The 27,596-nt window shown below is 44.1% G+C and overlaps 1 long non-coding RNA gene across 1 annotated transcript in view; it reads left to right on the plus strand.

Annotated features, from left to right (window-relative positions):
* The window catches only part of LOC146809281 (uncharacterized), a 455,746-nt gene that overhangs the window by 360,000 nt on the left and 68,150 nt on the right, over positions 1 to 27,596 (plus strand). Inside the window, exons 3-4 of the long non-coding RNA XR_014966387.1 lie at positions 16,555 to 16,727; positions 25,007 to 25,233. This is a non-coding gene — a long non-coding RNA (uncharacterized LOC146809281). The remainder of the gene's footprint in view (positions 1 to 16,554; positions 16,728 to 25,006; positions 25,234 to 27,596) is intronic.

A 27,596-nucleotide genomic window follows, 5' to 3' on the forward strand; every position in this document is an offset into this window, starting at 1 on the left:
GTGTCAGCTAGAGCAGCTCTGCTGACCTGGTTCTCTGGCTCTAAAGCAGCTCTTCTGACCTTGTTCTCTCCCTCGAAGCAGCTCTGCTGACCTGGTTCTTAGGCTCTAGAGCAGCTCTGCTGACCTGGTTCTCTGGCTCTAAAGCATCTCTGCTGGCCTTGTTCTATGGCTCTAAAGCAGCTCTGCTGACTTGGTTCTCTGGCACTAGAGCAGCTCTGTTGACCTGGTTCTCTCCCTCTGGAACAGCTCTGCTGACTTGGTTGTCTCCCTCTAAAGCAGCTCTACTGACCTGGTTTCTCTGGCTCTACAGTGGCTCTGCTGACCTGGTTCTTAGGCTCTAGAGCAGCTCTGCTGACCTGGTTCTCTGGCTCTAAAGCAGCTCTGCTGGCCTAGTTATATGGCTCTAAAGCAGCTCTGCTGACCTGGTTCTCTCCCTCTAAAGCAGCTCTGCTGACCTGGTTTCTCTGGCTCTACAGCAGCTCTACTGACCTGGTTCTCTGGCTCTAGAGCAGCTCTGCTGACCTAGTTCTTAGGCTCCAGAGCAGCTCTGCTGACCTGGTTCTCTGGCTCTACAATAGCTCTGCTGACCTGGTTCTCTGGCTCTAAAGCAGCTCTGCTGACCCGGTTCTATGGCTCTAAAGCAGTTCTGCTGACCTGGTCCCTTGGCTCTAAAGCAGACCTGCTGACCTGGTTCTCTCCCTCTAAAGCAGCTCTGCTGACCTGGTTCTCTCGCTCTAAAGCAGCTCTACTGACCTGGTTTCTCTGGCTCTACAGCAGCTCTGCTGACCTGGTTTCTCTGCCTCTACAGCAGCTCTGCTGACCTGGTTCTCGGCCTCTAGAGCAGCTTTGCTGACCTGGGTCTCTGGCTCTAAAGCAGCTCTGCTGACCTGGTTCTCTGGCTCAAGAGCAGCTCTGCTGACCTGGTTCTCTTGCTTTAAAGCAGCTCTGCTGACCTGGTTCTCTCCCTCTAAATCAGCTCTGCTGACCTGGTTCTCTGGCTCTAGAGCAGCTCTGCTGACCTGGTTCTCTGCCTCTAGAGCAGCTCTGCTGACCTGGTTCTCTGACTCTAGAGCAGCTCTGCTGACCTGGTTTATTGCCTCTAGACCAGCTGTGCTGACCTGGTTCTCTGGCTCTAAAGCTGCTCTGCTGACCTTGTTCTATGGCTCTAAAGCAGCTCTGCTTCCTGGTTCTCTGGCTCTAGAGCAGCTCTGCTGACCTGGTTCTCTAAATCTAAAGCAGCTCTGCTGACCTGGTTCTCTCCCTGTAAATAGCTCTGCTAACCTGGTTCTCTGGCTCTAGAGCAGCTCTGCTGACCTGGTTCTATAGCTCTAAAGCAGCTCTGCTGACCTGGTTCTCTGGCTCTAGAGCAGCTCTGCTGACCTGGTTCTCTGGCTCTAAAGCAGTTCTGCTGACCTGGTTCTCTCCCTCTAAAGCAGCTCTGCTAACCTGGTTTCTCTGGCTCTACAGCAGCTCTGCTGACCTGGTTCTCGGCCTCTAGAGCAGCTCTGCTGACCTGGGTCTCTGGCTCTAGAGCAGCTTTGCTGACCTGGGTCTCTGGTTCTAGAGCAGATCTGCTGACCTGCTTCTTAGGCTCTAGAGCAGCTCTGCTGACCTGGTTCTCTGGCTCTACAATGGCTCCGCTGACCTGGTTTCTCTGGCTCTACAGCACCTCTGCTGACCTGGTTCTCTGCCCTCACAATGCACGCACCCGACTTCGCAAAAATATATTTAAACCCAGCACGCCCCAGCACGTATATGACATCAAGCGGGACCTGCTACCGCGCAGGCATCTCGTACCGTAATGCGCATGTGTCTCGAATGCGCGGGAGCAGGAGTCACGGACTGGTCGCATACCAATCGCGCACATCATGTAATATTAAATGTATATGTTGCAGCCGTTGCACACCGTATGCGGATCCTTCACGACTTTTCTAAAATAGTGGCTAGAATCCATGCACCCACCATAACTTTTTTTTAAAGAAAATAATATAAATATATTAAAATAAAAAATGAAAACAAAAAAAGAACCAATATTTCAGTTTGAATTTTTTTTCTAATTTTTTTTTGCATTTTCCGGAAAAATATATAATGTTATTTAAAGAATAAAATATTTATAAATGAACAGTTAAAAAACTGTAGAAAATCAGTACAAAAAAATAGGTATAACTACTATCACACTTAAAATTCACTTAAAAAAATATAGGTTTCAAAGACATTATAGATAGAAATTAGCATTTAAAAAAGCTTTGAAATTCACTGAAAAAAACATAGGTTTTGGAGACTTTATAGTTAGAAATTAGCATTTAAGAAACCTTAGGAATTCAGAGAAAAAACAATAGGTTTGAGGGGTGGCATAGTTAGCTGGCCATTTCACTCATACAAAACCATAGAAATTCCTCCGTTATAGTTAGTTCTGCTAACTATAACTCGCGCGCCCGCAATGCACTGCTGATGATGTCACATATTGCATCATTCATGACATAGTCAGTGACATCACTGATGACATACATATATAAACATATATATAATCTGCATATCTATATAAATACAAATACATATGCATGTTATGTACATGTAAGTTTGAAAAACACTAATAAAAGCAAAGCTAAAAAGCCACCTAATTACAAACAGAATTAAACGAGGGCGAGACCTATTGCATTTTCAATGCTTGTTTACTTTGATTCCATCAAGAAGGCATTCAGATGTGTCACACATTTGTCATAAATTCTGAATGTTAGCACTTTAGTTGCTCATTAGATCACTGTAGTAAAGCTACTGCTCACCAGGAAAGTCTGCTGCTGGTATTGAAAGTGCATGCTTCAGTCTGCATGTCAGAAATGTTTAATGAAATAGAAGAGGATTTGAAAAGTAAAAATGTGCCCTAATTTTTCTTTCTGCAGCACTAATCATAATTTCTATGGCAAAATGAACCCCCTCATTTTGTTCCTTTGCAAATTAAATGTTTTAAGTGTTACCACTTTATTCCAATCAAGATGGCTTCAGGTGTGCCATACTTTTGTCATACGTAAGACTGTTAGCGCTCTAGTTGTTCTTTAGAACACTCTGGGACATTCTGTAATTGGGCTATACTTGGGCTACATCTGGGTGATATTTGTACTACATTTGGGCTCTTTTATCTCTGGTGGCCATCTTGGGAGACTGATTTGTTATGAAGTTTCCTAATTTCCTCATTTACTACAGTCTCCTCAGTAGGAATACTTTCAGTTTTTTACTTTGATTCTATCAAGAAGGCATTTAGATGTTTCACACATTTGCCATAAATTCAGACTGTTATTAGGGGTGGGCGGAATTTGCGTAATCGCGTTACGCAAATCTCCGCGAAACGGTAAAAAATCTCCGCGAACACGCAGAAATTCCGCGAACACGCGGAATTGCTTGTTCGCGATACTTTTTTCCTGTTCGCGATCGCTGTTTGCGTGCTCGGGGTGAAATATCTCGCGAACACGCATATTGAGAACGCGAACAAGCAAAAAAATTCGCGAAGTCGCGGAACGCAGATTTTTGGGCAATTTCGCGTTCTCCGCGGAACGCGAAATTACCCAAATTCCGCAAATTCCGCGAACGGAACGTAATTTACCGCCCAGGCCTAACTGTTATCACTCTAGTTGCTCATTAGATCACTGTAGTAAAGCTACTGCTCACCAGGGAAGTCTGCTGCTGGTATTGAAAGTGCATGTTTCAGTCTGCAGGCCAGAATTTTTTTATGAAATAGTAGAGGATTTGAGAAGTCACTCAAAAATGTGCCCTAATTTTTCTTTCTGCAGCACTAATCATACTTTCTATGGCAAAATGAACCCCCTAATTGTGTTCCTTTTTAAATTACATGTTTTAAGAGTTACCACTTTATTCCAATCAAGATGGCTTCAGGTGTGCCATACGTTTGTCATAAGTAGGACTGTTAGCGCTCTAGTTGTTCTTTAGAACACTCTGGGAAGCTGCAGTAGAACACAAAGGAATCAAATGACAGTCTCTGCCCTCGTTGGATGTGCATGTTTTACTGAGAATGTCAGACTTCATTCTCACATGACTGAGAAAGATAATGTGAATTTACAGAAAAAATGCTCTCAGTTTAGCTTATAGATCACTTTCCAAACCTCTGTGGGAAAAGCATGAGAAAATAGTTTTCTCTCAAACATGATTCATGATATCCCAGCAGAAGTCTTTTTCACATGGTAAAATCACCTTAGAACACACCACAATTCCTAAAATGAGTATGGTACCATCAACAAATGATTTATGATGTAACTAAAGTCTTAAAACCTTCTATTAACTGTGCTGACAGCCAATCCGATCTCACGATGAGATGTGTGGTTAGGCTCTGCCCAGATATATCTATGATTTTACTTTTGATTTTTTCAGGAACTACTGAACGGATTTACACCATTTAACCAAAAGGCACGAGTGTGAGCCAAGGGCTACCGTTTTGCCAAATTTGGTGTAATTCCGTTCGGGCTGTAGCTGTGATTAAAGGTTCCTATGAAAAATTGCATGGGAAAAACACGTTTTGGGCCCCCCCTTTTTTCTCAGCCCCCGCTTGACGAATCACCCGGAGACTTTCAGGATAGGAGCGGACCGGAGGGCCCCACCAGTTTTGAAAATTTCACGAAGATTCGTCAACTGGCGCCAAAGTTATTCCAAATAGAATGTTGCGGGTTTCCTATGGATAATAGGTCCTAACTATAACCACCTACTGGCGACCGTAGTATATATATAGGGCCTCTTGTGTGTTTTTCCGTGTTGGTAATTGATGAGCTGCTCCATGCCCATTGTGAAGAGGCCGCCTTGAAGGGTCGGGGGCTCAAGTAACTTGGCTTTGGATTTTGATTGAGGAGCATGACCCAGTCACACGCCCCAGCCTACTGTGGATATGCCAATATGGTAAAAGGGCACGCGTGCTGGAAGGGATTCGGGGTGAATGATTTTCATCAATGATCGTGCTGGCTGGATTTTATGTTTATTCACGTCATTTGAACAATGTACAGCATTGCGCTATGGGAACATCAACTCACCTGACTTTTAAAGTAATTTCCATCTATGAGTGACACCGCCATGCAGGTACTGACTTTAATCACTGCGAATAGTAATGTGGATTTCCAGGTGTTACTATAAATTCACTGGCGGTGCACTCTGGGACATGTATTCCTAATTCAGTCAAGTGAGAAATAGGAACTTAAAAGCGCACAGCAGAGTGCAATTAGCAATTTTGAAAACTGTCCTTCTACCTGTGAGCAAGGCCGGATGAGGCTGAAACGTTAGGAGTGGGAAGGAATCTGCCATGCCAGACGGTGAATAAACGCCGATGTTTTGCCAGCAATGGGCCTCTTGTGTGTTTTTCCGTGTTGGTAATTTATGGGCTGCTCCGTGCCCATTGTGAAGAGGCCGCCCTGAAGGGTCGGGGGCTCCAGTAACGAGAGACTTGGCTTTGGATTTTGATTGAGGAGCATGACCCACTCACGCGCCCCAGCCTACTGAGGATATGCCAATATGGTAAAAGGGCACGCGTGCTGGAAGGGATTCGGGACGAATGATTTTCATCAATGATCGTGCTGGCTGGATTTTATGTTTATTCATGTCATTTGAACAATGTACAGCAATGTGCAATGGGAACATCAACTCACCTGACTTTTAAAGTAATTTCCATCTATGAGTGACACCGCCATGCAGGTACTGACTTTAATCACTGTGAATAGTAATGTGGATTTCCAGGTGTTACTATAAATTCACTGGCGGTGCACTCTGGGACATGTATACCTAATTCAGTCACGTGAGAAATAGGAACTTAAAAGCGCACAGCAGAGTGCAATTAGCAATTTTGAAAACTGTCCTTCTACCTGTGAGCAAGGCCGGATGAGGCCGAAACGTTAGGAGTAGGAAGGAATCTGCCGTGCCAGACGGTGAATAAACGCCGATGTTTTGCCAGCAATGGGCCTCTTGTGTGTTTTTCCGTGTTGGTAATTGATGGGCTGCTCCGTGCCCATTGTGAAGAGGCCGCCCTGAAGGGTCGGGGGCTCCAGTAACGAGAGACTTGGCTTTGGATTTTGATTGAGGAGCATGACCCACTCACGCGCCCCAGCCTACTGAGGATATGCCAATATGGAAAAAGGGCACGCGTGCTGGAAGGGATTCGGGGTGAATGATTTTCATCAATGATCGTGCTGGCTGGATTTTATGTTTATTCACGTCATTTGAACAATGTACAGCAATGCGCAATGGGAACATCAACTCACCTGAATTTTAAAGTAATTTCCATCTATGAGTGACACCGCCATGCAGGTACTGACTTTAATCACTGTGAATAGTAATGTGGATTTCCAGGTGTTATTATATATTCACTGGTGGTGCACTCTGTGACATGTATTCCTAATTCAGTCACGTGAGAAATAGGAACTTAAAAGCGCACAGCAGAGTGCAATTAGCAATTTTGAAAACTCTCCTTCTACCTGTGAGCAAGGCCGGATGAGACCGAAACGTTAGGAGTAGGAAGGAATCTGCCGTGCCAGACGGTGAATAAACGCCGATGTTTTGCCAGCAATGGGCCTCTTGTGTGTTTTTCCGTGTTGGTAATTGATGGGCTGCTCCGTGCCCATTGTGAAGAGGCCGCCCTGAAGGGTCGGGGGCTCCAGTAACGAGACTTGGTTTTGGATATATATATATACATATCTATACATATATATATATAGTTTTGCAATTTATCACTATCATCTATAACGAGGCTGATATATAGATAGCATATAAATTGATTGAATACATGCTGGGTTTATTTTCTATTGTACCATTGTAACAGATGTCTGTCACAATATGTATAAATGCTTAACTATTGAAATATCAGGGGAAAACAACTTCACAACTGTGCCCATATCTCTACTCTCTGATCTCAGCATCTTGTAAACTGTTGCCCTGCCTCCACTCATTACGTTTTCTACTATGAATGCTTTCCAAACTGCCTACTCCCTTCCACCAAATAATAATGTATCCTTTCTGCAGAAACTGAAGGCACGAAATGTCAATGAGCAATTACTTAACAGAATTTCCATCCCTAATCCCCATGAAGAAGATATAGAAAAACATTTTTACTAATCTACTAACTAATAAAATCTAACCTTGGGTTCTGGAGTAGCCTGTTACTCTTCCAAAAGCTCATGAACACCTCGTCGGGAGAACTAAGCACTATACTAATACAATTTGCAATTGCAATTACAATTACAATAGTGTAATCCCTGTGATCACAAACAGCCATTCCTGTTTTAATTTTAAACCTATTGTCACTGCTAAAATTACAGCTGAAATGAAATACCTCTTATCAGTGCAGAATGATTTCCTTGTCTCTCCCACCCTGTTATGTATTCTTCCTCCACATCAAGGTCTTAGGCATATAATAATGAGGTTTAGGTTTATTTCGGTAACATTATTTCCCTAAAACTTATATACTATTTCATTTTCAGTCAACCATAAATCTCAATTGACAATACTGCATTATAAAACAATCATAAAATCACAATAAAATAAGTGCTTATGCAAAGGAGCAATTGTTAGCAATTTCATATCTAACTGGGCCAGAAGTAGGTAAAACCGAAATACTGAGTTCTTAATAGCGAATGTAACCGATTCGTAATTAAGAACTCGGTATTTCAGATGTAGATAAAAAATCGGCAAAATTTAGCGATTCAGTAAAAATCGCAAAAAAAATTACCGATTCCTCATTACCGAATCGGTATCAGCGATTCCACAATACCGATTCGGTAATAAGCGAATCCAGTATTTTGAAAAAAATCGCAAATTGGTGAATCAGCCAATCCTGTGCTTCCTGATGACCTCGCAACCAGGAAGTGGCCACACCCATGCAGCTGCACTGATCCTGAAGCTGTTGGAGAGGCAGGGAGCACAACAAAAAACACAGGAGCAGCTTTGCAAAGTTCTTGCTGACACCCAAGACCAGAAATGGACAACCAGGAGAAGGAAAAGGAGGCAGGAGAGCGCAAAAGAAAACACAAATTCAGCGAGAGGGAGCTGGAGGTTTTCATAGAGGAGGTGACAAAGGACCATGATAAGCTGTTTGGCATAAATTCCCTGCACGTCCCTGAATCACAAAAGAGGCAGATATGGCTGGTTATCCAGGAGAGGATAAATGCCATTGGCGTAACCCAGCACTCAATTGAAGAACTAGAAAAACGCTGGTATGTCCTCAGAAAACATGCAAAAGAGAGATTGGCTGATAGGCTCAAGCAAGCCAAGCAGACAGGTGGTGGGAGATCTACAGCGCCTGTACCAACTGCCCTGGATCTTTTGGTGGAGCCCACCCTCCAGCCGGAGAGCGTGAGTGAGATTGGAGATGCAGACAGCTCAGCCAGAGCTGGCAACAGGCAAGGTAAGATGCATGCACAGCATGCTGTGCCCCCCACTCCCTAACCCCAATCCCCAATCCCCAATGAGGCAGTATGAATCCCACTCCAGTACATGTTTTCCTAAAAACCAGCAATGCATTATGGGAGATGTAGTCAGAAGTAACACATATCATAACAGTCAGTCCACTGAACCCAAACGCATGTGACACACATCAGCAATTAGCAAGTTGAGGACAGTCAGTTTGATTGGCAATCATGAAATTTATTATTACGCCAATGCTGCCAGACAAGTGAGCAAATGTACATTCTGTCTCCACAGGCGATCCATCTCGCAAGGCTGATGAAGGGGACACAGGAAAGGCACCCAGGAGAGACAATACACAGGAGGAAGTCTTGTCGCCTGCAGGGAACACACCACCACCACCACCACCAGCACCATCACCATCACCACCACCACCACTACCATCACCACGATCACCACCTTCACCACCACCATCACCGCCACCACCATCGAGAGCCAGGAGGCAAACAGTGGCTAGCCTCCAGCAGATGGAGGTGTCCGAAGAGGACAGCATGGGAGGCCAACATTCCACGCTGGTAGAGGATGACAACAGTGCAGGCACACAGTCCCCCACCAAGCGCGCCCACACAGGTGTCAGACGCCGCAGAGCAAGGGCAGCCAGTCCTGTTGCACAGGGCGAGGATTCAAGCGTATTCGCCGGTCTTGAGGGGAATATGCTCAAGGTACAGCGAATGCAAGGCAAAGCAATTAGATCAGTGCAACGGCAGATGGTCCACATGAACAGACACATGCTGGAAATTAAGGAGGGCATAAAGAGCATGAACAATACTGTGGCTGAGGGAATGAGGGACATGTCAGAAGCAGTGAGGCTGCTGTGCAGCAAACTAGATGAGGATCGTTTGGCGAGGCGCAGAGACCGGCAGAAATTGGACAGCTACACTAAGGCATGGAACCGCCTCTCCACTGCCACCTCTGTGCTCTGCAGGCACTCGGTGGCGATGCAGAAGGAGATGGCCCACTGCAGCCGTGACGTGGCAAGGGGGGGTCACAGTTACCAGTGCACTGGAAGTGCTCCAAACCAACCAAATAGCCGCTACAGGTGCAGGGGATCAGGGGGGGGATAGTGAGGAGGCAACTAGATGCAGCATCATCACATCCCCGATAACTGAGTCCAGGAGGCGCAGCGATAGGCACAGCGCTGCCACAGGACAGACCACCAGTGAGGACAGTGTGCCCAGGGAACACGGCAGTGCTGCGCGTGGGCACAGGAAATAATGACAGCCATCACCTGACATTGAGAGATGGGTGATGTAACCCATTTCACCTTTGGAATGTCCATAGAATAATGGCATGGCATGTTGAAGCCTTCATGTTGTGGCGGTGTGCTATGCTATTGCATGAGTTAAGGTTAATAAAACACCGTCACGCAATTGCAGTTACTGGCTGTGTCTCATTACTTACTCAGAAATAGTTGCATGTGATCTCAGCCCATCTGTGTCTCCCATCTGGTGCTGCTGCCACACCTGCTGCGCTGTGCTCCGGCTGTGGACAATCCTCACCCTCATCCTCGGAGTCAGTTAGTTCCACTGCTGTTCCTTTCTTTGTGGCAAGGTTATGCAGCATGGCACATGTTGCTATTATTTTACAGCAGATGATGGGGCGGTACTGACGTGCACCTCCACTTTTGTGGAGGAAGTGGAGCCTGCTTTTTAAGAGTCCGAATGTGCGCTCCACAACATTGCGCGTAGATCTATGTGCCACATTGTATCTTCTCTCACTTGGGGTAGATGGGTTGAGATATGGAGTCAGGATAAATGCCCGCACGGCATATGAGAAAGAAAGTGTAATTAACACATTCATCCAAGGTATACATCAGGGTGTGTCACAATGATTTACCTAGCAGGTATCCTTCTCCAAATTCACCCCCAGTCAGACGTGTGTAGATCCCACTGTTCCTGAATATGTAGGAGTCATGGGTGCTCCCTGGAAATTTGGCTACGATGTCGGTAATGATGTGGTCCGCATCGCAAATTACCTGCACGTTGATAGAATGTGTAGATTTGCGGTTCCGATATATGTACTCTGTAGCTGCAGGTGGGCAGATTGGTATGTGTGTCCCATCAATGCACCCTATTACATGTGGGAACTGTGCCTTTTGATAAAAATCCATCTTGGTTTTCTGCAGTTCCGCCTGTGTGCTGGGGAAGCGTATGTAGTGATACATTCTTTGAGTTGCAAAAATAATTTAGGAATAATGTTTAAGAATACAACAACCTACAAAACGGACAGTTAGTGACAATATGTGACTGAGAACTACTGGGAGTTTTTCATTTACATTTTATTATTGTCATGTTATTGATACATTACATATATATTTTTCAAATCACATTCATATGTTTCCGTTATTTATCAACTCAAAACAAAAGATCAAACATTTCTTTCTTATTCCTTGTATAATGAGTTGGGGATTTCAACGTAACACAAATATTCCAATCTTTTTTGGTACATAGATTATATACAGAAAAACAAATTATACTGGTGAGAAATCATGGCAGAATCGTTGGTGTGTCCTACGCGCGTTTCGGCCGTGAAGCCTTCATCAGGATGCCATGTGTATATGCTTTTGTAATCCTAAACAGAATAGATATAAATCACAATCAACAGTACAGTCCGCAAGTAGGTGCTATTTTACTAATGTCTATTTACAATTAAAAAAGTGAAGGTTGTGTGCTCATACTATCACACAATCCGTAAAAACTACGAGAAACTTATTAGTTCATACACTATGTACATTTTTTTAGATTATAAAAACCTAATCAGCTTATACCTTATAGCCCCCACCACGGTGTAATTCTCTCAAGAGGTGACGTTTGGAGATGGGGAGCAAAGTATGGATAGGATGAGTGAAAACTCAAATCTAGTGACCTTATCATGTGTATAAGGTGAAAGCCGTTGATGGAGATAGAGGTATCTCCACGAACCAGGGGTGAAGGAGATGGGGGGTTTGTTAATTACTGACAAACTTCTGGTAAATGAGAGAAAGATATGGAAACTCATACCTCGTGAAAAATGGAACTGTTCCCCAAAGGAAAAGGAAATGTTGACGATGTGTCGCCAGATGAGGATGCAGGTAAGGATGCAGGTATGGTATAATGAGATGCCCTGGACAAATAGGAAGATGCAATTAGCTAGCTGTCGGGCAGATCAATTGGTTAAAGGATATGCTCAAATGGACATGGCCTATTACCTGATGGGTGTCAATTAGGATTTCGGTTCAGCTATGCGTGTGACCATCAGAAAGCTGGTAAGTGATTTTAAATTAGAGAAGCTGCGGCTTCAAGGAGAGAGAAGCGTGGTGGTTACTCCTAGCGTACATTAAAACAATAGATTGTGCATGTGTGGCAAATGTCTATAGGTGTAAGGGATAGTTGTACAGGAGTAATTACCTCGACAGAGATCTTAAATGCAGGGCGGATCCTATGGTTTGCGATATGGTAATGGCGTGCTACAGATGTATTAATAATGCTGCAATGAAAAATGGTGTAAGTTTAAAGCTGTCTATTCAGGCTGCGTAAGGAGGTAGTGGCATATGTGTGATGGTGGGGTGCTTACCTATGATGTAGCGCAAGTAGCCGGAACGGATGGGTCCTCAACGTACCGGTGAGGTCTCTGAAAATATAAGGATGAGGGAAAGGGGTAAGAGACCTGATTATGCGAGCCGAGGGTAATGGTATAAGTCGGCGCGCAAGAGGAAGAAAGCAAGAGGGGCTGGCGGAGCTAACGCAGCTTGCTAGCTGACAGGTTGATCGTATAAATATACCCGTAGCGACTTACGTTTTGGTGAGGCCCAAAGATTGGTCTCTATATGCTGGCACGTCTTGTATGGACCGCAGGGCTGGCTGGGTGAAATGACCACGATTTAGTATGCGGCCGCGGCTCTATTTATATTATGGTGGGTTTCACTTAAAAGATACCCGAGTAACCCGGAAATGAATAGTAAGTATTAGATCCGGTAGAGGTGCGCGATCCCGACCGTGTTTGGGAGTATAGCCGCCATCTTGGAGTGAAAAGAACCGATGGATGTTTCCCGAATGGGTAGTTTGAAATGGTGAAGTAAAGAACTGGGGTGGTGTACTCAGGACAATAATACGAAATAGGGAGTTGTCGTAAATCTGGGGAATTGTCGTAAATCTTAGTGTGTAGCAACCATCATTATATCGAGAAGTAGGGGATGGGTATGCGTATTTGTCCAAAGGGAAACTGTCATGATGGGCAACGAATTAGTATGAGGTGAGGTATTTATCTAAGGTGTCAGTATGTATGAGAGTCACCGTGACGGCAATGGAGAGAAAAGATGGTATGTATTTGTTTCGTGGAAATGGCGGCCATCTTAGAATGGATGTCTTCGAATATATAGGAACATCTACTGGGGAGGAGATCTGATGTATACATGATTTCGGGTTGTCTTAGAGAATAAGATGTAGTCAACTGTGTATTGTTGGAGGAGACAGGGTACTATCTTATTGGAATGTATCTGCATGGATCTACTCGGTTTTATGTGGTGGTAACTGGATAATGTCAAGTAATGAGTCTAGTTTAGGTGTTATATCTGAGTACCTGATCCCATGGGATGTCATTATTCATTCCCTTTTGGTACGTGTTAAGCGAAAAAATCCAGTAGACCTCTCTACATTTACGTATGTTTGTGCTGGCAATGCCTGTGTTGATGTTGATTTTTTCTAAGATCAACCATCTGATTTGATGTTCATTGTGCTGTGCTTCCATGTAATGTCTTACAAGGGGAGCTTGAATCTTGTGTGTGCGAATAGCCGACCTGTGTTCAGTGAGCCGTGTGGCCATAGATCGTGCTGTCTCGCCCACGTATCCCTTGTTGCACGGACACAGGAGTAAGTAAATGATGTTGGTAGTCTTACAGTTGGTGAGAGTTTTTAGCTGTAACTGGATTTTGTTGAACATGAATGTGGATGTCTCTATGGCAAATTGACATGCCACACACGATGAACATTTGTAGTTACCTACAAGTTTGTTCTGGCCTGTGAGGGATGTCTGAATCTGGGTTTTGGTCATGTTTGTCATTCGGGAGCGAACCACTAAGTCTTTTAGGTTCTTGTTCTTTCTATAAGCATATAGAGGTTTCGGGATGACATTTTCTTTCGCTTTGGTGGCGTTGAGAATATGCCAGTTGGAATTTATGATGTGTCGGATCTTGCCATTCATGGTGGAATGCCTTGTGACAAAGACTATCCTTGAGTTAGTGGGTTTGGGTTGTGGAGTTAACAGGTGTTGTTTGTCAAAATATCTGGCCCTTTTGTACGAGTCCCGCACTAGCCGTTTGGGGTACCCGCGAGCCACAAATTTGGCTTTCATTGGTTCTGCCTGAGTGTCATTGGCCATCTACCTCTGGCCCTAGAATAGTTCTCTTTGAATATGTAGTAAAACCAAGTATAAGAAAATCTTCCCCTTTCCATCTGCTTTGTCTTACGGTACTATTTTTTTATATAAGATAACACACTTGCATCCCTCATGGGGAACATCCGAGGAGAGTTAAAAGTAGCTGGACATTTTAAACAATCATGCTCTTAAGCTAGAGAATAAATCTAATATGACCAGTTTTATTTTAGCCTAGAATGTTGGGCCCTTCACTTTCCTTATTAGCCCCACTGAGAAGAGATTTTTACTTATTGTAAATACAGTGTGAATGGATGTGGCACTCTTCAATAACCTTAAGGCTTTCAACTGCCTCCGGTTCCAAAGAAATTTACACAGTGGACGTATCCATTTCTCTCTGGGCTTTTAATAAGCTGGGCAGAAAAACAACACGTGGGATGGGCTTTCAATGGCTAACAAGGAACACAAAGTGTAGACAGGCGTGGGAGAATCATTACTGCCAGGATTCTATGATGTCTTAAATGTCTCAATTTCGGGTGTGTCATCGCAGAATTTCAAATATAGTGATTTTGCTATTCGCTGCAATGGGATGTCTAGAAATACTTCATAAGAGGGACTATCCTTAGTTAGCCAACATTTGTTTGTCAACCTACCAAAGGTATGGGTACAGTGGAGACTGCCCTGCATGTACTTCCAGTAGCGAGTTTTAAGCTGTGTGTTTGAGGATGCCACCAATGATCCATGATCTTTCCAAAAGGAACCAAGGCCCGCTTATCAAACCAAGACTGGATGTATTTGAACCACGGGAAAGTACAGAGACTATCGATGGTCAGAAGTTCCTTCATTGCACTCCCGTATGGCCTAAGCTCCTCCATGGTCCAAGCAATATGTAAGGGGGCTTAATCTAGGGAGTTACCTCACTCTTTTTAGAGTAATGTCAAGAAACATGATGGTGTTAACCGAGTGTTCTTAGGGAGATGGAGGAGAGAGCAAGCAAACTAATTTCCTCTTAAAATTAGCTGGTCTATATCACATGGCCCCAGATTTCATCCCTATCCAAAGCAGCTAATTGGCCCTTTAATTTGCATAATTCTAGGGCTGTGAGTAGGGCTCTGGAGCTATATGAAGAGACCATGATAACCTATTATAAAGCATTACACCCAAATACTCAAATCTAAAAATGCACTCCAGGCTTTAATTACCTTGGGACAGAGTTTGTTTAAATGATTTTGGGGTCTTACTGCCATGAATTTCGTTTTGAGATATTAATCTCCAGACCCTTGGTGGAGAAAAAAGTACTAAAACACTCCAAAAGCAGCTGCAGTCCCATGGGAGTCTGTGAAATTAGAAGGGTGTTATCGGTGAATAGCAGTACGGGCACCCTTGACCCATCCAATTTTGGTACATCTATGTTCCCCTGGGAAATGGTCTCCACTACATCATTGGCATATAAGGGGAAGAGGGTAGGTGCCAATACGCACCCCAATTCACCCCTCTGCATATTGGGATTTTGTTTAGGTAATTGCCTCTGCAGAACCCATCTAACTTGGGCATAGATGTTATGATGGAGGCTTATGAGTTGGACAAGGACAGCTTCCAGGACCCCTAGCTCTTTTAGGGATTCCCAAAGCAGCCTTCTGGGGACCAGGTCGAAGGCTTATTTGAGATCAACAAAGCCAATATAAATGGGAGTATCTCCAAGTCTGTTGTAGTTCCAGATAATGAGCAGCAGTCTTAAAACTTGGTCAATGGTGCTGCCTTTGGGCCTAATCCTTGCTTGTTAAGGGGTCATCATTTCTTTTTGCTCAATCCAGTCATTTAATTTATCAAGTAGCTGTCTTGCATAAACTTTCTGGAGGGTATTCAGAAAGCTCATTGGCCTGTAATTAGCAGGAATCCCCCGATGCCCTTTTTTAAAGATGGAAATAATTGCCACCCCTTTCCATGTGTCAGGGATTGGGGTTCCTGAAGCAATGGCATTGGCCAGGCAGTTAACGTAGGGGACCCATGCAGACAAGTCATGACACAGTAGATCTCCAGGGATTGCATCTGGCCCAGGGGTCTTGCGCAGTTTTACTGAGGCAATTGCTACCCTACTACCCTCAAGTGAAAAGTGAAGATCAGAGGGAGTGTTGTTCAGAAGGCAGGGGCAGGCACTTCTAGCTCTATGGGGGCCTGTTCAAATAATTAGTGAAACAAACTACCCAGACTCCTGGATTCAGGTGGCAATCAGTCTGTGGACTTGAGGACCTACTCCCATGTGCAAACATTCTTCAAAATAGCCTGTTATCCTCCATTTTTGAAGCCATTACTATGTCACCCCAGCAGGCATCCTCCTATGCATGCCGTTTGGCTCTGCGCTATAGTCTATGAACCTCTTGCATGTGTTTGCTTTTGAGTGCACAGGAAAGTTCCACCTACACATTTCTCTCTTTTGTTACATTTTCGCAACATGTGCATATTAAACTTTGCTATAATAGTATTTTTGAATTTGCTCTTTTGCATTACTTTTTTCTCTTGTTCTCTATTCTCTCTATCTGCTACTTTATGAGAAAACCCCTGCACTTTACAGAGCTGCTCTAAATCTGCATAGTGATTTATTTTTTATATACCTACCCTCTTGTGTTCTATGATGACTTTGAGATGAACCTAGCACTATAAATATGAAACAAGGGATAAAACAAATGGTTTGCAGCGGCCTTATTCATACACTGCACTTTCAGCTTGCCAACTTCACTCTAGTACCTCTTTCTTCCTCAGTTTGTCGACAGCAGTTTGGCCTCTTGACACTTGACAGGAACACAGAAGAACTCGCCATGATGGCGGTATTACAAGGCTGGATATAATCCCCCTCTCCACCTCTCCTTGAAGAGGGCTTGGCCGTCAGAGCACAGTTTCTGAAGCCTTGGACGTCATCGCAGCTCTGCGTTGGGGTAGGTGAAGCATGTTTCCATGGAGATGTTGTCAAAGAGGAGAGCTCTTCTCTAATCTATCTGTGTTGAATTATTTGATTCAATTAACTCATCAGGTTTCATAGTCTACCCTCAATAACACCGCCACGGCCTTGCGTCAATGCTAAATGACGCAAAGTGGCGCGTGGTCTTTACTTTCCAGGTCAAAAGGTATTTTGCGCTGAAAGATGCCCTCAGTGCAAAAAGCATATTGCGCTCCTTCCTTTCAGAGGGGTTTGACGTGAGCGGATCAGCGCAAACATTCATAGGTTCTGACAGAAAGCCCGGTCTACTGAGATAGCCAGACCAGCCTTTGCATCTCAAAGTAACCGATTGAAGCTGGTGCTAACAAAGAGAAATGTTTGCATTTCTCAAAAAAAAAAAAGTATTGCATGTCTGCTGGAAAGCACAGTGAACCTTCGTTGCATGTGGTCGTTCTATGTATGTGTAGATGCAGAAATGTGTACAGCAGGGGTAAGCTTCCACTATAAATCCTATACTAGACAGTGCACACTGATTGCTGCAAGTTTGTGTGTCATGCAAGGCAGCATTTAGAGTGTCACCCTCAAGGAACGCATTGCCAAAAAACAAAGACAGATCTGTCTAGTTTCAGAAAGTAACTCAGAACTAACGTTCATGCCCCCGTGCCCTTGCATCTGGTGGTGGTATATTCTGCTCCATGGCCTCCCAGACTCCACACTGGCACCCCTATGGGCATCCTATGTGATGCAGCACATCTTTTCTGCTACCTGAAGAAATATGGTCACATCAAAACCTACCTGATTAACATTTTTGATCCCCTTGCTGGTCAGCACCATCTTCAAAGCCAGCTGCATAATTTACAAAGCCATCATGACCAGCACCTCATTATCTTGCAGACAAACACACCATCTCTGGTGGTTCTCGGCCAACCTGCTGCCGGCACACCACCAGACTACCGACTAGGAAGTGTAAAAAAGAAAAAACACAGGACAGCAGGCTTTTTCTAGCTGAGCACCCAGGATCTGGAAAACCATCATCATATCCATCAGGATCATCCCAACGCTATTCAAATTTAGGAAAGAGTTGAAGACACACCTCTTTAAATAGCATTACATCACCATGCATTTGCAGTCCACAACCCAGCAACTAGTTAATGGCACTGTTAATGGTGGGGGAGAGGGTTGGGAGGAGGCAGGACTGAAACATCTTTGGGCATAGGGAAAAATGGCCAGAGGTTGGCAGGATTGAATGACATGGCACCCGATATAGATTTTTATTAGATGCAAGTCTCCTTATTTGGCAAATAAATAACAGAGCATATAGCACTTTCACATTGAACACTGACATAATTTGACACCCTTAATACCCACTGAGAATACCATTAATTAATATTATCTGCCCATTTTCAAACATATGCAGTCCATCCTATCTGAAGAAGGACATTTACAGAAGCTCACTAGGAGCCTAACGAAGGACTATACACAAACATCAGATAGACAACAGTGCTTAAGAGAAAGAATTAAAAGAATGGAAACCATGTGTAAATGCCCACCATGCCTGCCTCCCAGAGGATACCTAGAACCATTGTTTATTCCAAATGAAAGGCTCGGACTGTCTCATCTTAATATGAAATTCAGTTTACTTCAGCACCATTTGCATCCTTCTTGATCACTAAAAGTTATTTTTCTTAGCGAGGTTTTCAGGGCACACAATTACCACATGGTCCCTGTCCAGATTGACCCTCCTCCTATCCCTCCCTCCAAGTACGATGCATTTTGGCCGTTAGCCATGTTGGCCATTAGCTCAATTCCCCCTCCTTTGACACCACCATCTGGAATTTGGCACTCAGCTGTCAAAACACCAAACGGCAAGCAGGAGGGGGATTCCATGGAATTACTTCCAATGTCAGTGGTCTGAATGGTTCAATCTTTCCTAAAACACTGCCCGGGGAGGGAGAGGAATCAAGCACTTGAGTGCCCTCTGCCTCATATGAAATAGCCTACTATCTCTTTATCCAGATAGGTCTGATGTCCCTGAGACACCAGGTGGAATGAAGTCAGAGGGAGGCGGAGCAACTACACAATAAACTGGAACTTTGCGACACAATGGTCATCTTTGTCCTCAACTGTAGCCACCTTCTATATATTATTTTGTGAAGTACAGCTATGTTATGTTAATGTTATGTTATGTTAATGCTATTTCTATAATGCATGAGTCACCCGGGGGCATCTCGATGCTGTTGAGAGCATGATGGGGAGGAATCAACAAATATTAATGCAGATAGGCTTTCAGTTGTTTTCTGTATTTACTGTAGATAGGAGTCTCACGGAGAGCGATGGGTAAGTTGTTTCAGTACCTTGGGGCAAGATAAGAGAAAGCCTTTTACCCAGTGCGAGTTTGACGTATTCGGGGCACACACAAAAGGGCTTGGGTGCTTGATCTGAGATTCCGAGACGGTACGTAAGTGGTAAGTTTCCCTTGAAGATATCGTGGGCCTTTGCCTCTCAAGGCGTTATAGGAGAGGCAACAAATTTTAAAGTAGGATCGCTTCTTCACTGGTAACCAGTGCAGTTCCCTCAGCAAAGGCGTGGAAGGAGTGCATGCAGGAGCGTTCAAGATTAATCTTTCTGCGGTGTTCTGATCCACCTGCAGCTTTGCAGGCAAAGTCTCACCCACTTCGGCCAGCAGAGCATTCCCATAGTCCAGTCTACTAATCACCATCGCCTGGACAAGGGTTCTGTGGGAGTTAGCGGAGGGAAGGGAAAGATTCTGCGCAGAAGGCGCAAGTTATAATAACAAGAACGGGTAGTAGCAGCAATATGGTCTTTCATGATTAAAGTGTGGTCAAGTTTTATCCCTAAGTTTCTTACACTTTGGGCACGGGATCTGCTCCCAGTTGATGTGGCCACCATTCATCCGACCAAAGGGTTGTGGCTTTCCCCATTAGCATGATCTCCGTTTTTCTGGGTTCAGCTGGAGGCAATTCTCAGTCATCCAGTTGGAGATTGCAAGCATGCCGTCCGAGAAGCGCATTTTCTCTGATTTCTAAGCTATGTATCGTCAGCATTTGAGATTATCTCAAAGCCATACTGCTCTACAATATTTTGCTAACGGAGCCATTTAAATGTTAAATAGCTTTGGGCATAGGCACGATCCCTGTGGTACACCCTTATTTAACTGCATTTTGCTTGAGGAATAAGGCCCTAGTATGATCGTCTGTTGTCTATCTGATAGGAAATTCTGCAGCCACTTTAATGCAGTTCCCTGGATACCACAGGCCTGCAATCTTTCCAGAAGTTTCAGATCCAATAATATCAGTACGATCGAACCTACAGCATCCTTCACGTGTCTAAGGAAGTCAGTCACAGCCAGAAGTGCGGTCTCTGTACTGAAACCCGGTCTGAAACCTGACTGCGAAGGCTCTAGAATTTTATTGGTTTCAAGATATGACACCAGATGCCTATTTATTAGGCTTCCCAATTGCTTACCCAACAGAGGAAGCAGAGATATAGGGTGGTAATTACTGAGTACTTGTGGGTCGGATGTGGCTTTTTTCAAAATAGGGCGTACATATGCTTCCTTTCATGTCGTGGGGATAGTTCCTGTTTGTAAGGAGCAATTGAAAATATTGAGGATCATAGGGGCACAGCAAGTGGCTAGAAGAGCCATCATCTTGAGTGAACAGGGGTCATGGGGTGAGCCGGATTTAGCTGTGACCAAGGAATTGTGAACTTCCTCTAACGTGGCCGTCTGAAAACAATCCAGAGTACTATGGGTTTCATTTCCTTGCTCTTCTAATCTAATACTGATCTCTGGGATCTACAAGGCAGCAGCAGGGAATTTTGCATAGATGTTAGAAATCTTTTCTTGAAAGTAGACAGCTAGTGAGTCACAGAATTCCTGGGATTCCACTGGGGATTGGGCGCATACTTGCATGGAGACAAAATCCTGTACTATCTTAACAAGCATTTGCAATGCAATAGGTCTCGCATTTATAAAAGTTTAAGCTATTGGCATTGTAAATGACAATGCCTTTTATGTATGTTTTAAAAACGAAAACTAAAATAAAAGGCATAGTTATTTGCAATGTCAATAGCTCAAACTCGCGTAAATGCGAGACCTATTGCATTGCAAATGCTTGTTTTTCCTCTGTTGTTAACTCCTGCTTTGAGTCACTGAAGGCACATTGGAAAATTCTACCGTTCCTTCCATGTGATTCCTGCGGTACGGAAGTATGCACATGCTTTATTGCTAGTTGGATGCCTAAATTCCCTGAATTTACCCTTGCCAGTAACCTAAACTGCTAGGCCCCAGAACTTTCAAAATTATGAGGTAAACCCGGGCTGTAAAGTCAAGAAAAAGGATCATGTGATAACTTTAAGAGATAGTCTTCACTGGCTCTCCTTGTACCAAAGAATCAGGTTCAAGGCCCTTGCCTTACTCATAAAATGTTCATCAATAAAATACCATTTTACTCTATGGGGCAGATTTATGTTCCCTGGTGCATCCCTGCAAATCAGCATGGATGCGCCAGGGAAGATGCGTCACGCAAGTTTACCCTTGCGCCACAATAGATGCGCCGCATTTACAATGCAGCGAATCGTGGCGCAAGGATAAACAGATGTGTGACGCATCTGATGGCGGAAGGGCGGCGCATTGCTGGAGTGGCGTCGCAAGCGCGAAGCAGCTCCAGCAAGGCTCGGGGGTGCCCTATCGGTACAATGCTGCGTCAATCCTTACGCCTGCTTCAAGCAGGCGCAGGGATTTGACGCAGCATGGCCGGAAAAGTGACTGAGTGAAATCTTGTAGATTTCACTCAGCCACTTTTCGGAGGCGTTCCTGCGCCGGAACGCCCCCCCTGCACCGGAACGCCTACTTCTGGCGCAGGGCTTTACAACGTGACGCATCTCCCAGATGCGTCACATTGTAAATACCCCGCAGCATGGTGCTGGTTTTGCGCCGCTGCTGCGTCACAAAAGTGACGCAACGGCGGCGTAAAAGAGGCGCAAGGGGCTTGTAGATCTGCCCCTAAGTACCTAAAGCCCTACTTCTCACAGCGACCCCCGAGAATCTGGGGGGTCATTTTCTTCTTCAGGCTCCTGGATAAATAAACCCTGCAGTGGGGGATGATCTTTTCACTTTCAGGACTCAAAGCTTGGGAATGAGAACCAATTCTTCTTAAGATAAATCAAAAATGATCTGGGGGCATATTAACAATCGGCAGAGATAATTATCGCTGCCGCTCCTAGCGAGAACATTTTTAATGCTGGCTATCGCAGGAAATTATCGCCCAGTTAGCGTTGTATCAACAACGCATAGCGCAATGGTGGTAATTTCCCAGCGATAGCGATGTTTTCCATGGAACATCGCTAGTTTTCCAGTGATGTTCCATGAAAAACGGCGATAACCTTGCTGATACAACTCTGTGGCTGTATCAGCATAATCCACACCCAATGGTAAGTATAGCTAAGTATGCATTTTAGCAGACGTTAGTTTTTGTAGAAAACAGCTGTTTTCTCAAAAAACTAACGTCTGCTAAAATGCGTGGGCAGCCTTGTAAATATCGCGATGTGCACATCAGCGATATTTACATGGTTGTACTGCCCAGTGACGCCCACTTTGCATCTCATTAGAGATGCAAAGGGAGGCGACGGGTAAAAGGGTGCTAACATGCGCTAATGCATGTTATCACCCTTTTGTAAATAGGGCAATATTTTTATCTCCGCTTTTTTGGCTTTAAAAGCCAAAAAAGCGGAGATATGGCCCTTGTAAATATGCCCCCTGGTCTTTAAAAATTCAATCAACCCTTTCCTATTTAAATAACTGGGGTGGTATCCATTTCTCGTGCTCTCAGTAACGCTTGCTTTTGCACCAACGTTTAAGGTTGACTGAGATCCAAAAAGTTGTTTCTTACGTTTGGACCATGGTGCCATCTTGGTTTGTGAGTTAGAACGACACGATAAAAGCGAGCTGTGGCTAGCGCTGCTTCACACATGCATTTGGGGTAGTGGAGAGGGGGAGGATAGACATCATTGTGTGTGCAATCGATTATCAACTTTTGTGTATAAAAAAATATATCCCACAAAGAGCTACGTAGTGTGCACCTATTTAAGGCAATGTTACTTCTCCAAGGAAATACTGCGCAGAGGGACAGAGCGCTTTTTTCATAGCAGCTATTCGTGGGGGAAGCTTGCTGTTGTTTGAATAGTGCACGTTGTGTGGTACTCATTTTGTCAACGTTGGAAGGATGAAAGGCTAAGTGGTTCAAACAGAATTTAAACCCGGCACGGTGGCATTAAACACAGATCCGTGGATACATTAGCCCACTGAACTGGTTGTTGTGGTCTCTGCTTTGTTACCGTTAGTTAAATGGTTTTTAGTAAAAACAAATATACGTTTTATTTTATGCAGCAGTTGCTGCGGCAGTTGTCCTTTTTAGCACTAAACATTAAAAGTGAGTTCCATGATACCTATTTTATCACCCTGAGGAGAAAAAGTTGAGACGCACATCCTGGGATTCAGACCTATGGGTTACGCATAGATCACAGCAGACAGCACAAAACTAGCACACAGATACAACGGTTTAAACACGTATATCATATGCACCAATGAGAGCAAGCGACTCTGATGTCAGAATTCACCACATCATGCCTTGTGTTATGAACCTCTTCAAAGCACTAGGTACAGAAAGCAAACTCCTCTCAACATGTTTTATTTATTTATGTATTTAATGCGTTTTTATATAGCGTGGACTTTACCCGAAGGTGTCAGAGCGCTTCACAATAGGAACAGTAATGATACATGAAGAGAAAAATTACAAGTGAGTATGTTACAAAAGCAAACGTTACGTTACATGACTCAAAAGTGACAATTGTGCAAGTATCAAGAGCAAACAGAATACAAGAAGTAGCAAACGATACGTTACAAAAGGAAAGAGTGACATGTGTGCAGGTTACAAAAGCATACAAAGTACACGTAGAGGTAAAAAACTGCAATAGATGGCAGACACTCAAAACACAAAAAAAAACGTTAGGTTACATTAGGCAATGGTGGCAATTGTGCATGTATCAAAACCAAACAAAATACAAGAGGTAGCAAACGATACGTTACAAAAGGAAAGGTGACGTGTGCATGTTACAAAAGAGTACAAAGTACAAGTAGAGGTATAATACTGCACTAAATGGCAGACACTCAAAACATAAGAACACACTGGGAAGGCACTTCTATAGGTATGGAGAACAGAATTTCCTATAATGGAAGGACTTCCATCAGAAAATAGAGGGCGTGAATAAAATTTGGAAGTATCTTTGAAGGAGGAGAGCTTTGAGGTCAGTTTTGAAGGCCTGGGAAGAGGTGGTGGTCCGGAGCTGAGGCGGAAGTGAGTTCTAGATTCTCACCGCGTTGCCTGAAAAGGATTGGGCCATCGATCTTTCCTTCTTGAAAGTGGGAGGTTCAAGCAATACATTTTCTGCATTACGTGATGGTCTAGAGCCTCCAGAGAGTTTCAGTTTATTCGCCAGGTAGCGAGGGGAGGAGGAGTGCAAGGCTTTGTGGGTGATACAGGCAGTCTGGTAGATAGATCTTGCCTCAATGGGAAGCCAACGGAGGGTGGATAAAATGGGTGTGATGTGGTCGCTTCTTTTGGCCCCATATATGAAACGAGCTGCTGAATGGAGAACAGACTTCAAGGGGGACAGGTGGGATTTGGGGAGGCCAGTAAGAAGAGAATTGCAGTAGTCCAATCTGGAGAGAACCAGCGATTGGAGCAGGGTTTTAAGGTCGTGCTCTGGGAAGAAGCGACAAATCCCCCAAAGAAGGCGCAGTTGGTATCGAGCAGACTTTGCAATGGAATCAATGTGGGAGAGTAGATTGAGTTTTTTGTCGAGTATGACACCAAGGGATTTTGCGCTGTCGACAATGATGGGTTTATTGTTAAGTAGATTCATCTGATCCATCCATGATTGAACTGGGGGAGGAGAAGGTGAGGAGGAGAGGAGGAGGAGTTCAGTTTTGGAGGGATTCAGAATCAGTTGATGAGTTAACATCCAGTTTTGAATAGAGTCGAGAGAAGAGCTTAGGAAGGAGAGATGGTGAGTGGAGGCCACCTTAAGGTAGATTTGAGTGTCGTTTTTCTAATATCATATTGTTTGTTTACTTTCAAAGACAAACTGTATTGATGTATTTACAAACCCATGATAGCTTGTATTTATATTTTTGGTTGGACACAGAGCTTGCAGAGCACTTGTGACGGTCTTTTTTTTTGTCTTTCATCTTCTTAGCTTTGCATATGGTTATTTTGCAACGAGATTGACCAGGTCGAGAGTGTGGCACAGGAGGCACAGAAAGCAATGACACAATAAAAGCAGTTTTTATGGACTTGAGAGGGCCGGAGGATTACTTCACGTGAGGCTGACCTCCAGTCTGGCAGCCCAGCTGACGAAGAGGAGAGGGGGCGGGGCTAAAGCTCTTTTAGCCCAATGGTTGTTGATGAGTCCCTGGGTGTAATGTAAGTGCTTCCGATTGCTACACGTGAGAAGTTGACCCTTGACCTTTCAGGTGGTATGGTTTACTAGTGCATGTTGATCACTGATGGCATTTAAAGGTGAAAGGCGTGGGGAGAAGCCGCATTCCTAAGCTTGGAATGTAGCTCTGCCGGTTCGAGTTGAAGTACGGAATTTTACAAGCGCTCTTACATAGCAACGGGGTGTTCAAATAAGAAATCTGCACAAAGCGAAATGCGGGACGTAATACACTCATAAACAACATTTTATCATAATTTGATGTAGTGAGCAAATCTAAGCATCATGTGATACCCAAGATAACCTGTAATTGTGCGCACAACTGCCGTAAAGCGCTGCGATGCCTTGCTAATGGCAGTTTGTGTGCTATAATAGTGATAATTAACGATAACGACAAAAAAGTGCTAATTATTGTAGAAGACGTTGGTATTTGTTCCCCTATTTGTTGATGAACTCTCAAGACACAAATATACCAGACACCGCCCCCGCACCGCACCCACGTCATCATGTCAACTCCAGCAACCTGTTCTATGTTAATGTACAGAAACATACATGAATGTACCAGCCCATGTTGGGTGTGAGAATCTTCACTATAATATTGCACCAGGATCCTTTGTTCGTCGTGACACCCCCTGATCTGGTAGGTACTATCTTTCTCTCTGCGTGAAAGTGCGCTGCCCTTAGCACAGAGTTACCTTTACTAGCAGCCACTGAGCATCTTAGACAATCCCTGAATCAATGCATCTGAGTAGTTCAGGTCCTTTTGGATAAATCTGCTGCCTTTTATATGGTATACCACTCTGTCTTCATCACCAGGATTCTTGAGCAAGGCATTTGCATAAAAGCTGCTACCTCAGCAACAGGTCAAAGTTTGTGTCCTTAATCCCTTTCCAGTCTGCTAAAACACTCACTATCTTTGGAGTTCCAGATGGCTCCCCAATTAGTCCCATTTTGTGTAATATAATTCAAGAGTTAGAACTTGGAGTGGCTTTCTAGGTGCTATCTCAATTGCATTAATGGGCATTTTTGGTAGAATTGTCATATAGAACAAGAGAAATTTCTTGAGTAACTTTAATTTGGTGTGCAGGCAATACCAGCTGTTAATGACCCTTCCCGTAGTTAAAAGCATGAGCAACAGGAGAGGCAGCATAACAAGGGGGAGTAATTAAAAGCAATTATTGACCTGCATGTGAGGTAAATAAGGCTGTATACACCCCTCCACATGCTCAAAACATATGGAGCGCTGAGGGAGGATGGACTGCCTATAACCAGAATGGGCTCCATCCTCCCGCAGCACTTCCAGTGCTTCATCTAATTGAGCTGCTACTGCAGGAGGATGGAATCATTCCTACCACCCAAATATTCAGGTGAGAGGATGCTTGTGCTCCCTTTTTCCCACATTGCAGATTTTGGGAGCTGGCCAGCAAGAGATTGTTCCCGTTGCAGTCCTGTAACGTTAACCACAGTCAGCAAGGGGAGCATTCTGATTGGCAGACCAGCACCCACCAATCTACTCCAAGTTCTAATTTGTGTTATAAGTCAATGTTTTCTACACTATTGTTAGTTGAGCATCTCAATAGACCCCTTGCTACTAGCCACTAATTCATAACACGTTTGGACTTTCTATAGTCCTGATGTACATGGATTTTTCTGTGAATACATGCAATTTACTTCTACTTTGTGAATTCATCAAATTATAGAGATCACAGCGCAATACCTAGATCACAGCAGGATAAACACCTAAAGCCTGATTCACAAAGGTAAACTTAGACCAAAAGTCTAAGTTTAGACCTAAAGTCTAAGTTTAGACCAGAACTCAAACTTTACTATTTGTAAAGTTAGACTTTAGGTCTGAACTTAGAGTCTAGGTCTCAACTTAGACTCCTGGGAATCGGTCCAAATCTCTTATGAAAGTTAATTATTTCACACATTTTTGTGTGGGAAAGTTATGGCTTCATCGGTCTGACACAAATTTCCTACCACCCAGTGTTCCCCCAGGTCTCCCGATAAAAATGGTGCCTCACTTGTGTGGGAGGCCCAAGTACCCGCGACAGACAAGGGCCCAAAACGTATTGAGGTGACATCAAAATTGCCTGGTTTTGCAAGGGGGTCATATGAATTTTTGGCCCGGGGCTCGGCGGCCACCTAGGGAAAACTACCAAACCCACACATTTCTGAAAACTAGACACCCGGGGGATTCCAGGGAGGTATGGCTTGTGTGGATCCCCAAACGTTTTCTTACCCGAAATCCCCTGCAAACCTGAAATATAGCTGAAAAAAATCACTTTTTTCACACATTTTTGTGTGGGAAAGTCGTGGCATCACTGTGCTGACACTAATTTCCAAAAAG

This window comes from Triturus cristatus, chromosome 7, assembly GCF_964204655.1.
Source record: "Triturus cristatus chromosome 7, aTriCri1.1, whole genome shotgun sequence".
Lineage (NCBI taxonomy): Eukaryota > Metazoa > Chordata > Amphibia > Caudata > Salamandridae > Triturus > Triturus cristatus.